The 16,540-nt window shown below is 42.7% G+C and overlaps 1 protein-coding gene across 11 annotated transcripts in view; it reads left to right on the top strand.

Annotated features, from left to right (window-relative positions):
* The window catches only part of LOC115477180, a 122,833-nt gene that overhangs the window by 55,081 nt on the left and 51,212 nt on the right, over positions 1 to 16,540 (top strand). The window lies entirely within an intron of this gene.

The raw sequence follows: 16,540 nt of genomic DNA on the forward strand, positions 1-16,540 counted from the left end.
AACAAATGGTTCCTGAATGTGATAACACAGAGAGTGCATGATTTTAAACTCCTTCTTTCTACCACACCAGGTCTCCTGTACCCAAACATCAGATTATACTCATCTAGTCAGATATAGTCTCTTCCAGACTGGAACTTGTCCTTATCACTGAGATCAGTTAAGGATCACGGGACTTTCTTCCCGTTCTAGATCTCAGGGAGCTTTACATCTTCACACACAAGGAAAAGATGAGATTGTATTCCATAAGAATGATACTCCCATTTCTCCAGTTCACTTCTCTCTAGGATATGTACACTTACATTCCAATAAACAAAACTCAAAGTGCCTGTGTTTTTCAGTTCTTCAATCACTGCCTTCTGTTCTTCTGTTTGGACTGTCCACAGCACCAAGGGTGTTGACCAAGTGTGTAGTAGTAGTTGCAGTGCACCTTTCTAAAGCAGAGCTATACTTTTTTCCACATTTGGATGATTGGCTTATTGCAGCACAACATGACAGGAAGCCAGAGTAGCAATCTGGGATATAGTGGAAACTGTGAAAACACTATTGACATAATGTTCATAATAGTGCACATTCAGATACCACTATCAAACTGCTACATTCCAGTCAAAAGAGAAAGGGCTCTAACTTCTGAGATTTCTAACCTAGCTCCACTGGAGTGGAATATTGCCAGAATTTTCTATTCCTTGTGGCTGACTTAATTGTAGCTTTACACATGGTACCTGTAATCAAACTCCACATGAGGCATCTCCTTTGGTAATACAGAGTTCACCAGACCAATCATCTTTGTGATAGACTGTTCCAACAATGCCATCCTCGGCTAACTCTGACCACAAACCTTCTTTCAGAGGTCGTGGAGCTGATGTGCTTCATTTACGAGCACATTTTGCTTGGTTCTCCAAAGAAAAGCACCACCATATCGGTTTCTTACTGCTCCATTGGCTACACTCAGAACTTTCAGTATCTGAATTGCAAACAAGATCCTCTTGGCAGACAGTCAAGTTGGTTGTTTTTATGTAAAACAAACAAATCGGGGTGTGGAGACACTCAAGCTCTGGAGGCTTACAGAATTAACAAATTTGCTCTGTTGGTGTAATGTTTCTTGCAAACTTCCTACTTGCTGTGGGACCTGAACAGCCTCACTTGCCTGTTAGACCCACATGAGGAGTCATCTGAATCCTCGTATAGTAGCCAGCTTGTTCTGTCAGTGGGGTGAACAGACAATGGACCTCTCCACCATCCAAGACCACACATTAGGATAGTGCCAGATGCTTCATCATCTACAAAGGAAGGCATCCCCTTTATGCATACCTCATTTCATTAGTTTATAAAATTGAGAAATGACTAGGCCACCATGATCCTCATTTCCTATTGGCCACATCAGTCATAAATCTACTGGGATGGCTGGTCTCAAAATGCTGGCACAAGGCTATAGGACATCCTGAGGGAAACCTTCAGCTGTATGGTACCCCCCCCAGCAATTTGAAGTCCATCCTTTCCCTACACCTCCCAGTTGGCCAGCATTCTCCTCTCTATTCTACTTTCCCCATTTCAATCCAGCATCACCCTTCACTTCCCCTCCCTATTTCCAGACCTGTTGCCACCACCCCCTGCTTCCTTTTGCAGTGTGTGGGCCCTATAGGTACAGGCCTGCACTGAAGAGCTACAGTGTTCCATCACCTTCTAACAGGAAGTCTGCTTCAGAGGGGTATGGGACCAGACAACTCATTTTTCTTTAAGCTTGGGGGCTAGCACAGGAGGAGGTAATGGAAAGGTTTTCACCTGTGCCAGAGTTTGTTTATTTAAAACTTGGAACCTTGAATATGGCTTGGGAGCCAGAGTGCAAAGAGCAGGATGGAACATAAATTTTGAAGTAGCAGCTAAACATGAAGGGATCTTATCAGTAAGTCTTCAAAAAATCAATGTTAAATTTTAAAATGTATTTGCCACCACCCAGCAAATTCTGCTGCCCTTATTGGCAGGGCCTCTCATGGTTCCAGTGGATTTGTGACTGAATTGTCTTTGTTACTATTAGGCAGGTCTTCAGCTATCTGATGAGGTTCATACTCACCTGAGAGCAATACCAGCTTCTTTTGCTCACCTCTATTGATTCCTCCATGAGATTTGTAAGGCAACCCTAGCTCTATATCTTTGCCAAACACTATTGCTTCTACAAGTAATTTCAGAAGGATCGCATTTTTAGCCATACAGTATTGCAGTCTCAATAGACTCTAAATCTGGTGTCAACATGGGTTAAGTAGAACTTATGGCCTTTTTTTACTTATTCATAACAAAAACAATTTTATGTAGTGAAGGCCTAAGAAGTGAAATCTGTTGTAGTTCTCTGTTGTCCTTTTTGTATTTCCAGAGACAGCCAGTCTCCATTAAGTGGCATTAGTTTTCTTTACAAAAAAAGACACGAGGGCCAAGTATACTGACATAGGGTTAATATTCAGAAAGGTTTAACCGGACAGGAGACGCTCCTGCCTGGTTAAACATCACTGAGCTAGCTGGCTGCTGATATTTAGTTGGACTTAATCAGGTAGTGCCATTGAATCACTGCTACATAGAAACATGACGGCAGATAAAGGCCATATGACCCATCCAGTCCATATAACCCCCAATTCTACCTGTTCCTAAGCGATCCTACATGCTTATCCCATGCCTTTTTAAATTCTGGAACAGTCCTCGACTCCACCACCTCCACAGGGAGGCCATTCCACGCCTCCACCACCCTTTCTGTGAAATACTTCCTTAGGTTACTCCTAAGCCTATTCCTTCTTAACTTTGTCATATGCCCCCTCATTCCAGAGCTCTCCTTCATTTGGAAAAGGCTCTCTTCCTGTACATAAATGCCCTTGAGATAGTTAAACGTTTATATCATGTCTCCTCTCTCCCTCCTATCTTCCAGTGTATACATGTTGAGGTTCATAAGCCTGTCCCTATAATTTTTGCATTCAAAACCGCTTACTAATTTCGTAGCCGCCCTCTGGACCGACTCCATCCTGTTTATATCTTTCCGTCGGTGCGGTCTCCAGAACCGTACACAGTACTCCAAATGGGGCCTCACCAGAGACTTATACAACGACACTATCACCTCCTTTTTCCTGCTGGTCATGCCTCTTTATGCACCCAAGCATCCTTCTGGCTTTGACCGTCAGCTTTAAGGTCATCAGACACAATCACCCCCAAGTCCCGCACTTCACCCCCTATACTGTACTGTTCCCTCGGATTTTTGCGACCCAAGTTCATGACCCTGCATTTTTTGGGATTAAACCTTAGTTGCCAAATATCGGTCCATTTCTCTAGCTTCGCTTGGTCCTTCCTCATGTAATTCACACCCGCCAGGGTGTCCACCCTGTTGGCAGAGTTTAGTATCATCTGCAAAGAGGCAAACCTTACCAGACAGCCCTTCCACAATATCGTTCACAAAGATGTTAAAAAGAGCCGGCCCTGGGGGGGGAGGAGTCAAGATGGCGGCTCTGGCTCGAGGCTCCGCTGCAGTCTGAGCTGAAATCTCTTTTGCTTTTGCTTTATTCCTTCCAGATGCCCCATACTAAGAGAAAAGGGGTAGTAAAGGGTCTACCGCTGTCGGCCCGAATACTTACCCCTGGTCAGCGAGCACCCCAGCGGTAACCGGCGGAAGGGATCCCGCATATGGAGCTGTCAGAGGAGCGACATCCCCATTAGGGATTGAGACATCTTTATCCCCACCGGCGCTTACTCCACCGCTTTGTCCTGCTATTCTTCGGGAACGTGTGGAGGTCTCTACGGAGCCAGAAGTCGGCGATCAGAGGGCCTCAGAAAGCGGTACACAACCCCAGGAAGTAGAGATTATGAACATGGAGCTTTCTTCTGCTCCCCAAGCGGTGACTCTACAAACTATCTGGACTGCTTTACAACAGTTAACGGCAGCAGTAACAAAAACGTCTCAAGAAACGTCTTTAATGGTTAGTAAACTTGACTCTTTAACATCTGCGCTTGAAAATGTTAAAACTGAATCGTCAGCCCAAAAATCTGAGATCTTAACTTTGAAATCTGTAGCGGAAACACTGATAAAGGATAAAACCAGGACTTCTTTAAAGTTGGAACAGATAGAAAATTATAATAGACGGTTGAACTTGCGGTTTATAAATTTCCCCATTGTATATGGAATTTCACCGATGGATCTTTGGAAAAAATACCTAATTGAAATTTTGGCCTACCCTCAAACTGCGGTTCCACCGATTAACAAAATTTACTATTTACCTGAATCCAAACAAACTAAAGTGACTCCAACAGATAATAACCAGGTTACGAACCTTCAAGATATTTCAGCTTTCCTGGAAGATTCTATGACAGAGGTGTCCACTCGTAGGACGCTCCTAGTAACATTTGTATTCGAACAAGACTCAAATGCCTTATTAAGATTGTTCTTTAAGAATTTACATAAATTATTTTGTGGACAGAAAATCTGGATATTCCAGGATGTGACTAGATTAACACAGGAACGAAGGAAAGCTTTCTTAGTCTACAGAGAAGAAGTTAAAGCAATGGGGGCTACATTTTTGTTAGCTTACCCATGCAAATGTTGTATAAAGTACTTGGGTAACAAATATGTCTTTTTTTTGAATCAGACCAGCTTAAATTGTTTATTGAAAATAAGAAGTTGTCCAGGTAGGATGTGTTGAGTTATTTAGCGTTAGAATTAAGTTGGGGGTATAGAACCAGGCCATTTTCTTTTTAATTTGATTCTATCATTTAATCTCCTCTTTTTTTCTTTCTCCTCCCCCACCAAGTATGGTGGTCTAAGGAAGCAATTGTTTATTATTATATTTGTTTAATTTGTCATTGAGCTTATATAAAATTTTGTATTTTACTGACAAATAATGTAGTTGGTAAATGTATGGCTGTATTACCATTTATAAGTGAGATCTTGTAAATTTTCAAAAAATAAATAAATAAAGAAAAAAAAAAAAAAAGAGCCGGCCCTAGGACCGATCCATGCGGTACTCCACTGACGACATCTTTTTCTTCAGAGCAAGCTCAATTTACCACTACCCTCTATCTCCTATCATTCAACCAATTTTTAACCCAATCAGTTACTCTAGGTTCCATACCGAGGGCACACAATTTATCAGTCGCCTGTGCGGAACCGTGTCAAAGGCTTTGCTGAAATCCAAGTATATCACATCAAGCGCCCCTCCCACATCAACTGTTTGGTCACCCAGTCAAAGAAGACAGATTCGTTTGATACGACCTGCCACTAGTGAAGCCATGCTGCCTCGGGTCCCGCATTCCATGTAGTTTAGAAATCTCACAATTCTCCTCTTTAGAAGCGTTTCCATTAGCTTACTCACCACCGAGGTCAGACTGACAGGTCTCTAATTCCCAACCTCCTCCTTACTTCCACTTGTGCAAAGGAACCACATCTGCCCTTCTCCAGTCCACCGGGACCACTCCAGTTTCTAAGGAAGCATTGAAGAGGTCCATCAGCGGAGCCGACAGAACTTCTCCGAGTTCCTTAAGCACCCTCGGGTGTATCCCATCAGACCCCATCGCTCTGTCTACTTTTAGTTTGGCAAGCTCCTCAAGAACACAGTCCTCCATAAACGGGTCTTGGTCTACCATACATCCATCCCCTTTAGCCTTTGTTTTCTGCAGCTCTATCCCCGGTCTTTCATTTGTGAACACAGAGCTAAAATAATAATCGTTAAGCATTTCAGCTTTATCCTTATCTTCCACATATTTCTCTCCCTCAGCTTTGAGACTCGCAATGCTATTCTGGCACTTCCTCTTGTCACTTATATCTGAAAAAGGTCTTGTCCCCCAATTTTACCGTATTAGCTATCTTTTCCTCCATTTGCCGCTTCGCTTTCCTGATAGCTTTTCCAGCTTCTCTTCACTTATTTAGGTATTCTCTCCTGTCTTCATCTTTGAGTCCTCTTATAACGTGCAAAGGCTAGCCTCCTTTCCCTTATTTTTTCAGCTACTACATTCGAGTACCTGAGAGGCCTTCTTTTCCTTGTACATTTAATGAAATTTTCTAACATAAAAGTTAGTTGCTTTTATATTTCAACAGTTTTTATTAATGGTTCAGCATGTTAAACATGAATGTACATTTCGATGTACAATTGTGTAAATAATATAACATACTTATATGGAACAATCATTGGTTTCTGTTATCTAGGTTTTTTCCCTCCCCCCCCCCCCCTCCCTCCCTCCCACATTTCTCCCCCCCCAAACCTTTGTGCTTATAAACAGAATATTTATCTCTTTGTTTGTACATAAACATCCAAATAAAATATTAAATTCAACTAATAACTCTTGTTGTATGTTGCTGATTGGTTGCCTATCTTGATCCACCGAAATCGCAGATCACATACCTGGCCGTTTAATATTGCGGCAGTATCCTCTTGTAGACCAAGGTTTAAGATAATACAAAACAACCATCTATTTTGTGTTTTAGAAGCTTTTCTCCCCCCTATGCCCCCCATCCCTTCCCCCTCCTTCTCAGGTTGGTATACTTTATTAACTTTATTAACTTCAAAATGACCTGAGCCTCAGTCATCTAAAACCTTCCCTGAACTGGGAAATAACCGTAATATATGTTGACCTCGTTAAACAAATGTCAGGTATGGTCTTGAGATCAGGGCCTCATCCATCCTTTAACCTACCTAGCCAAGACTCTTTCCTTATTCCCCCAAAATCCCCCCCCTCCCCCCCTCCCTTCCCCTCCCTGCGCATTGCTTATAGTCCAATTCCCTTCACTGGTCCCAGGGAAGTCTATTCAAGATCTGACTTCTCGCCTTAGGTGATATGGTGTTTATATATGCCCCCCAGATTGCTAGAAACCTCCGCTGCCTTCCCGGCGACAGTCCCGCTCCTCTAGACTCCCATGTCAATAGTTCCTGGAGTCTATTCCTCCAGTGCCAAAAGGAGGGTGGGCAATCCTCAGTCCAGTGGAGTAAGATGCATTTTTTCCCCAATATGCAGGCCTTGCTGAGAAACAATTTCTCTCCCCTCGTGGTTCCCATCCAGAGTCTGGGCATACTGAATATAGCTCTTTCAAATGTTATGCTGATTGTGCGCCCCAACACCCTTGTCAGGTATCTACCAATTGCCGCCCAGAATGATGATATTGACCTACATTGCCAAATCCCATGAAATAAGTTTGCCTCCAACCTGAGACACTTCCTACAGTTCTGTGTGGTCAAGACTCCTGCTCTAAAAGCTTGTCTCTGAGAGAAATAGGCCCGATGGATAGTGCGGAAGTGACACTCCTGTAATTCTGCATTGTGAACTATGGTTACCCCACTCTGAAGAGCTGACGATATTAACTGTGTAGAGATGTTTCTGCCTGACTCTATACTCCATCTATGTGCCACCTCTGTCAGGTCCCGTTCCCTTGCAAGCCTACCTAATTTATTGTAAAACCAGGACACTGAGATTTGTCCCGCTGCATCTCCTTCTAATAATTCTCTTAATTGTCTCCCAAATCGTGGGTGTAGACTATCTGGTGGGAGGGTATGCACATAGTGATATAACTGCCTGTACGCCAGCCAAGTGGCCGTTTTCTGCCCACACTTCTCCAAGAAGTCAGCGTACGAGAGCAAGGATCCATCTTCCCTTACCAGCTCGTCCAACGAATGGACTCCCCTACTCTCTAATAATCGGAAAATCCTATTTTCATCTCCGGGCCTGAATGAAACATTCCCCCTCAGAGGCAACCACACACTTCCTCTACTATCCTGCCCCCAATACATGAGCACCGTTTTCCACACATGTCTCATTGACTTTAATAGCACACTTCCTCTTACTTTTTCTGGTAAATCTCTCCTTGGAGAGTGTATCAAAGATACCAGGTGCCAAGGCCTAAAGAGGTCTCGCTCAAGCTCCACATGTGTATAAGTATCTGAGTCCATCAACCAATCTTTCAAATGTCTTAACAGACACGCCTGGTTATACTTGCGGATGTCTGGGAGTCCTAAGCCCCCCATCTTTTGTGCCCCTAATAGGTATTTCCATCTCACTTTAGGTTTTCTACCCCCCCAGCAGAATTTCATCACTAATTTCCTAAGGGTTTCTAAATCTTTTTTGAGTAGCCACAGAGGAAGGGTTTGTAGAAGATAGAGCCATCTAGGGAAGACCATCATTCTGAACAAATGCAATCGTCCCAATAAAGTCAATGGCAAATTTGCCCAGTGCATCAGTTGCTCCTTTGTCTCCCGAAGGAACCTTTGCACATTAATGTCATATAACCTCGTCGGGTCCATTGCCAGCTGGATTCCTAAATATTTAAATGATGCGTTTGCCCACTGCAATGGGAATCCCTCTCCCCACAACCTCCGCAAATCATCTGAACCAGCCAACGCTTCTGATTTTAAAAGATTTAATCGGAAACCAGAAAAGTCCCCATATTCCGCCAGACTCTCCATCAGGTAGGGGAGGGAATCTCTAGGTTCAGTTATCAATACCAATAGGTCATCTGCAAACGCAGCTGTTTTAAAAAGAAAGTCCCCTATATGTACCCCCTTTACATCGGGATTAAGCTGCAGTTCCCGCAGCAGTGGATCCAGAGTTAGAACAAATAGCAGAGGGGAGAGAGGGCATCCCTGTCTAGTTCCTCTTCTAATCTTAAATCTATCTGAAGTTATACCATTTGCGTATACACGGGCTTCGGGGTCTTTATACAATGTTTGCACAGCTTCATTAAACCAGCCTTCTATCCCGTAAGCCTTTAATATACCAAACATGAAGCCCCAGTCCACTCTGTCAAACGCTTTTTCAGCGTCAAAGCTGATGAGTAAAGCTGGGTGTCCTTCCCTTCCAATTGTCTCCAAAGCCGCCAGAATCCGTCTTATATTTTTGGCTATAACCCTTCCCCGAGTAAACCCCACTTGTGGCTCAGCTACTAATGATGGTAATACTCTTGCCAGTCTGTTTGCCAATATCTTGGCCAAAAGTTTGACCTCAGTGTTAAGTTAGTTGCTTTTAATATAGCTCCTTTCAGTCTTGTCCATTGCTGTTCTACATCCTTCAGCTGTTCCCATCCTGCTAACTGTTCCTTGAGAAATTCCCCCATCTCGGCAAAGTTAGTTGCTTTGAAATTCAGGACCTTCAATCTCAAATGAGCCCTCTCTTCTGTTTTAATATTGAACCATATCATACAATGATCACTAGATGCCAAATGGTCTGCCACCTTGATGTCAGAAACGTACTCTCCATTCGTAAGCACCTGGTCTAGAACAGCTCCATCCCGTGTCGGTTCCGTCACCCACTGCTGGAACTTAGACTAACTGTGCCCCTGGTATACCACTAATTTAGCTGGTCATCCCCTAACCAGCTAGATTAGTGGTATACCAGGGGCAGAGTTAGGGTGGAGTGGCAACTTAGCCAATTAGCAGCAATATTCAGTCTGCTAACCGGCTAAGTAAGCACAGATCAGGATAGCAAAACAGCAGTCCTAACTTAATGTGCAGAGTTTAACTGGACACCGATCTGAATATTGACCGATGCCTGGTTAACTTCCAGGTCAGTGGACATATACAGATGTTCAGTGCCAGGTACCGTGCATGCCCCAGCTTTGAATATATCTGGGGCTAGGTCATTCCATGACTGGAAGAGGCTTATAAAATTGTTAAACATCACAGGCTGAATATTACCCCTTTGGTTGCTAATGAATATAAGGAGATGGTGCTTTTCTGTCTGTGTTTGCTACTTCATTCTACCGCAGTACTCTGTACAGGTTGTAACTAGATGGACCATACAGGTCTTTGCCATAATTTACTATGTATAGGGAGAGCAGGGGTCTTCCTCAGTGTATTGCCCTTTACCACCCTAAGCTTGGGAGTCACCATCTTATTCTGTTTGTCCTTGGAAAAAGCATGGGTGCTTATATTATGGAGTTTCTCTGTGGATAGTAGTCTAAATAAGTTACATAAATGCTCTTGCTATTCCTTTATCAACGAAGCTGTCTGCAGCTTGACGACTCGCTGAGAAGAACTTGTTTGAAAAAGGGAAGGTTGGCACATGCTGAAAGGGCTTTTAGGCTTCTGAGCTATGGTAGAGCTGATGACGCCAAACATTGCATATCTGATTTACTACTACTTAACATTTCTAAAGCGCTACTAGGGTTACGCAGCGCTGTACAATTTTAACATGGAAGGACAGTCCCTGCTCAAGGAGCTTACAATCTAAAAGACAGGTGTAGAGTCGATCTGATAGGGCATACTATATTTCTCGAAAGGTTAGGTGCCGAAAGCAGCATTGAAGAGGTGAGTTTTAAGCAGAGATTTGAAGATGGGTAGGGGAGGGGGCTTGGCGTAGGGGTTGAGAAAGATTGTTCCAGGCATAGGGTGAGGCAAGGCAGAATGAGTGGAGCCTGGAGTTGGCAGAGGTGGAGAAGGGTACTGAAAGGAGGGATTTGTCCTGTGAGCGGAGGTTACGGGCGGGAATATAGGGGGAGATGGAGGTAGAGAGGTAGTGAGGAGCCGCAGACCGGGTGCATTTGTAGGTGAGGAGGAGAAGCTTTAATTGTATGCGGTAACTGATCGGAAGCCAGTGAAGTGACTTGAGGAGAGGGGTGATATGAGTATATCGGTTCTGGCGGAATATAAGACGTGCGGCAGCGTTCTGAACGGTTTGAAGGGGGGATAGGTGGCTAAGTGGGAGGCCGGTGAGGAGTAAGTTGCAGTAGTCAAGGCAAGAGGTAATGAGAGCGTGGACGGGAGTTCGTGTGGTGTGCTCAGAAAGGAAAGGGCGAATTTTGCTGATGTTGAAGAGGAAGAAACGACAGGTTTTGGCAGTCTGTTGGATATGTGCAGAGAAGGAGAGGGGAGGAGTCGAAGATGACTCCGAGGTTGCGGGCAGATGAGACGGGGAGGATGAGGGTGTTATCAACTGAGATAGAAATTGGAGGAAGAGGAGAAGTGGGTTTTGGTGGAAAGACGATGAGCTCGGTCTTGGACATGTTCAGCTTCAGGTGGCGGTTGGACATCCAGGCAGCAATGTCGAATAAGCAGGCCGATACCTTGGCCTGGGTCTCCGCGGTGATGTCTGGTGTGGAGAGATATAGCTGGGTGTCATCAGCATAAAGATGATACTGAAAACCATGAGATGAGATCAGTGAGCCTAGGGAAGAGGTGTAGATTGAGAAGAGAAGGGGTCCAAGGACAGATCCCTGGGGAACTCCAACAGATAGTGGGATGGGAGTGGAGGAAGATCCATGAGAGTGAACCCTGAAGGTGTGGTGATTTATCGTACTGTCCATGAAGAATCTTTTTTATAGATAAGCAACTATGCGTAGGAAGTGTTCTGAGAGCAGGATATGTCTTCACTGATGGGTGATGTCATCTGATGGTGCCTAGTGTAGTAAAAGAAAATATATTAAAGCTTGCTTAACCCCCTGTTTACTAAGCTGTGCTAGCGCTGATACAACCCAATCACTTTGAATGGGCTGTGTCAGCATTTCTGCATGGATTAGTAAACCGGGGGGGGGGGGGGGGGGGGTAAGTTTGTAGAGCTTTCAAGCACGGAGATCCATGCCTGTGTGGGACTTCATGCTGACATGTGCAGGAGCCATTTTGGTTCCAAAGCTTTAAAATTGGTAGAAGCCAAGTCTCAGGGTTATTGAAGACTTATCCTGATGTCCTCAGAGTACATTTGGTACAAGAAGTACTGCTTTCTTTCTCTGACAATCAAGATACTAAACCCTCATTGCTGGGAATCTCTAGTTACAGGTTGCATGTTAATAAAAAGGGAACATAAAAATAGAATGCCAGTGGGCCACTATTTGTGTTTCTGCAACCATTTTTTGAAACTTATTTGTGTTTTCCAAATTTAAACTGCATCGTCACAACACATTCACTTATCAAAAGTAGTCTTCACTTGTCACTCTTCCCCCTAACTTCAACATTTAACACTGTAATATTTCATCTCAGGCACCCTGTTATTTCTTCAGTGTGCCTTCTTTGGTCCATTTCACATGGTTATCTTTGGACTAACCCCGTTTAAGGGATTTAAGTCCTAAGGGATACAGAATTTTGCGCTTACCTCCCCCTCGCCTATCTATCCGTATAGCCATGATTTATAAAAAGCTTTTTTTAAAGTAAGATTACTTGATTCAGAAAGTTTGCCTGGCATGCAAGTTACAGGAAGCTTCTGTATATAATGAACCAAACTAGGCCCTGTCATTTACAGGTTCAGAGGCCTGAGGCTGTCAGCTAAGACCTAAAAATCATGCCCTCTGTGTAACCCAAAGGCTCACTTGTTCATGTGACAGGCTTACTGACAGGCTTGCAGAAAAGATACTCAGAGAGCACTTCATGTGCAGCTTTGTTGTAACTCCCATGAGAAAAGAAACAGTCTGTATTCTTGCTTGGTAAGTAAATAAAGAATAATTTATTTGTAGCATTTGAATAATTTATTTGTAGCATTTGTATCCCACATTTTCCCACCAATTTACAGGCTCAATGTGGCTTACATTATGCCGTAATGGCAATCGCCATTACTGGGTGAAGAATTACAAATGATATTGCATTAAGGCACATACATGGCAAAGTGGAATACAAAGTGGTATTACATAGAAGTTCCTGCTTGATAGAATAGGTTATAACGTAAGTTAAATAGTCAACTATAGAAGAACATTTCCAGCATAAGAAATAAAGTGGTAGTGCGTATTGCGTAGCTTATATTGGTAGCAACGAGGTAGTCCGTCAAGTATAAAGAGTTCGGTTTTGTCTAGTTTGTGTAACGTCTAGTTGTCTGGTATTTAGGAAGAATCGTTGTGGTATGCCTTCTTGAATAGGTCAGTTTTCAGTAGTTTTCGGAAGTTTGTTAGGTCGTTCATTGTTTTTATGGTCTTCGGTAGTGCGTTCCAGAGTTGAGTGCTAATGTAGGAGAAGTGGATGCATATATGGTTTTATATTTAAGTCCTTTACAACTGGGGTAGTGGAGATTCAAGAATGTGTGTGCTGATTTTTTTGTGTTCCTAGTTGGCAGATCTATGAGGTCTGACATATAGATCGGGGCTTCGCCGTGAACGATTTTGTGAACCAGGGTGCAAACTTTGAACGCAATGCGTTCTTTTAATGGGAGCAAATGTAGTTTTTCTCTTAAGGGTTTGGTGCTTTCGTATTTCGTTTTTCCAAATACGAGTCTGGCTGCTGTGTTTTGGGCAGTTTGAAGTTTCTTAATGATTTGTTCTTTGCATCCAGCATAGATGGCATTACAGTAATCTAGGTGGCTTAGTACCATTGATTGTACCAGGCTGCGGAATATTTCCCTTGGGAAGAAAGGTTTAATTCTTTTAAGTTTCCACATTGAGTGGAACATTTTCTTTGCTGTGTTTTTCGCATGGTTTTCAAGTGTGAGGTTTCGGTCGATTGTTACTCCAAGAATTTTCAGACTGTCTGAGACAGGAAGGGTGTAGTCTGGGGTGATTATGGTGGTGGGTTTGTTCGTGTTGTATTGTGAGGAGAGAATGAGACATTGTGTTTTTTCTGCGTTTAGCTTTAGTTGGAGTACGTCCGCCCATGAGTTCATTATTTGGAGGCTTTGATTGATTTTGTGATTTCGGTTGGGTCGTGTTTGAACAGGATGTAGATCGTGACATCGTCTGCATAGATGTACGGGTTGAGTCCTTGATTAGATAGCGATTTGGCTAAAGGTGTCATCATTAGGTTAAAGAGGGCTGGTGAGAGTGGTGATCCTTGGGGTACTCCGCATTCAGGTTTCCATGGTGGTGACGTTTTTAAATTTCCTATCACTTGATATGATCTTGCAGTTAGGAAGCCGTTGAACCAGCTAAGCACTTTTCCTCCAACACAAAGTACTCGAGTATGCTCGATAATATTTGGTGGCTGGACATGTCAAATTGCAGGAGAAGTACATTATTGCCAGTTGCAATTGTTTGTTTGAATTTGCTTAGGAGAGTAGTTAGCACTGTTTCGGTACTATGGTTAGATCGAAATCCTGACTGTGATTCGTGTAGTATTGTGAATTTGTTCAGGTAGTCGGTGAGTTGTTTGGTTACCATACTTTCCATTAGTTTGACTACCAGAGGGATGGATGCTACTGGGCGGTAGTTGGTTGTCGTTTTTTTTTTTTTTTTTCTTTAAATCTCTGTTACTATGTTATGTTACTATGTATAGGGGTGAGTAGTATACTTCCTTTGTCCTTGGGGAAAAGACCATGTTGTAGCATGTAATTCAGGTGTGACGTTAGTTATGTTATGAAGCGTTGGGGGGCAAATTTTATTAGGTAGTTGGGACAAATATCCAGTTTACAGTGGGATTTGGCAAGTTTGTTGATTGCTTGGGAGATGGTTTCTTCAGTTAAAAGATCAGTTTGTCCAGATTCGATCTACTGGTTATTCATCGGGGGTTGGGGTCCAAGCAATCAATGAATTTTTCATGGTCGGTGGTATTGAGTGGTAGTGTGGATCATAGTTTGATAATTTTCTCATTGAAGTATTTGGCGAGGTTGTTTGCTGATGGGGTGTCTGTGCTGGTTTTGGTTACCAGTGTGGTGTCTAGTAATTTATTCACGAGTTGATAAAGTTTGTGCGTCTTTGTAGTCTGGTCCAATTTTGGTTTTGTAGTATGTCCTTTTGTCTTATTGTGTACTTTGTATTTTCTTTGCATTTGTTTCCATGCATTTCTCATCTCTGCGTGGCCTTCAGTTCTTCCCCACTGTAACTGTATGAGTGTGTGGAACATTCTGTTGGGTTAGGGAGGGAGAAGAACAAAAATATTTTAGAGGAAAGGTGGAGAAAATAATGTGCTCAAGTTAGTGGAGGACAAAGAACTTATTTTAATTCTGATTTAGTGGGGAGACATACTAGTAAACAGATTAGGGAATAAATTTCAGTTGGTTCAGCATGATTAGATCCATGCACCAATTAGAAAATTTGCAGGCTTGCATTGTGTACTAGATGTCTATCCTAATTAACAATGAAAGACATTTCATCCCTTTGTGTAAATATACTAAGAAGTTGGCTGAATTTGAAATTCTGTCAGGGAACTTTTTTTTTATCAAATTATGGAATTATTCTTACTCCAGTCCTTAAGAATAATAAAGCCATTTTTCAACTTCTAATTATAGGTCAGTAGCTTCCATCCTGTTTTCACTAAAATCATGGAAGGATGTATAGCGAAAGCTGATATTCTATATTCATCTCAATCAGGATTTCTAAGGAGCACAATATAGAAAGTGTTCTTTTTCTCTTTAATACCTGAAGACAGGTCATTCATTGTTAAGCAGAGTGCAATTTGATCTATCCTGTGTATCTATGCTAGTAGATCATAATTTATTGCAGATATTTAGTGAAATAGTGATGATAGTATATCTCACCAGCATTTGTCAGACTAATTGATTTTGACAGGTGACATGCCCACTTCCAGGTTCTCAGGCATTCAGACGTGAGGACACACCCATATCCCACCCAAACTACACCCACTTCCCACCACCTTCAATGTCACCGGATATGACATACTCCAACTCATTTGCATAACCATTCCCCTTGCCCTATATTTGCATAACCCTGCCCCAAACCCCACCCCTTTTAGTGAAATCACAGGAAGTTGTCATAGCCATGCCCCTTTTCCCAAGATGGCAGCTATCACCGGGCACACTGTCGCTTCCTGTTTTCACTACTAGCTGCCATCTTGGATGGAGTCACATGATGGGAAGTAATATAGTAGAAGATGGCAGATGAAGACCTGTATGGTTCATCCAGTCTGCCTGAGAAGGTGAACTCATTACATAAGGTATGAGGTGATACAAAATATGTATACCTGATCTTGATTTGTCCATGCTATTTTCAGGGCACAGACTGTAGATATTGCCTGGCACTGTCCTTGTTCTAAAACGTTTGACATTTTCATTGAAGCCCTTGAAAAGCTCCATTCCTGACCATAGAAGTCTGCCCAGTACTGGCTTTGCTTCTCAATTACCAGTGTTGCCATTTCCTTCTAAACATGTTTCCTATGTGTTTATCACATGCATTTTTGAATTCCATTTTTCATCTCCACCATCTGCTGCAGGAGGGCGTTCTAAGTAACCACCACCCTTTTGGTGAAAAAATACTTCCTGACATTATTCCTGAGTTGGCCTCCCTTCAACCTCAATTCTTGTCCTCTAGTTCTATCACTTTCCCTTTTCTGGAAAAGGTTTGTTTGCATATTAATACCTTTCAAATATTTGAACATCTGTATCATATCATCCGTGGTTATCCTTTCTTCCAAGGCAGTACACACCCTCTAAATCTATAATGTCCTGGAGGTACCTGAGAAATCATTGGAATACCAGAACTCAGACAGAATTTCTCCCAAATTCCTTCCCCTTTCATATAAAAATTTTGGTCTTTGGTGAAACTTTGATATCTCAAAATTATCCCAATTTTTATAGGGCCTCTTTTACAAAGCCGAGCCACCAATCCCCAGTGCGGCAAATGATGCCAAATGCCCCCTGACATCGCCCCCTACAGCCATGGAGGAATGTGTGCAGCTTAACCTCATTTCTCACAGGAAAGAAAATAGGCATATTGGCCTTCAGAACTTTC

The sequence above is a fragment of the Microcaecilia unicolor genome, chromosome 9 (assembly GCF_901765095.1).
Source record: "Microcaecilia unicolor chromosome 9, aMicUni1.1, whole genome shotgun sequence".
In the NCBI taxonomy this organism is placed as follows: domain Eukaryota; kingdom Metazoa; phylum Chordata; class Amphibia; order Gymnophiona; family Siphonopidae; genus Microcaecilia; species Microcaecilia unicolor.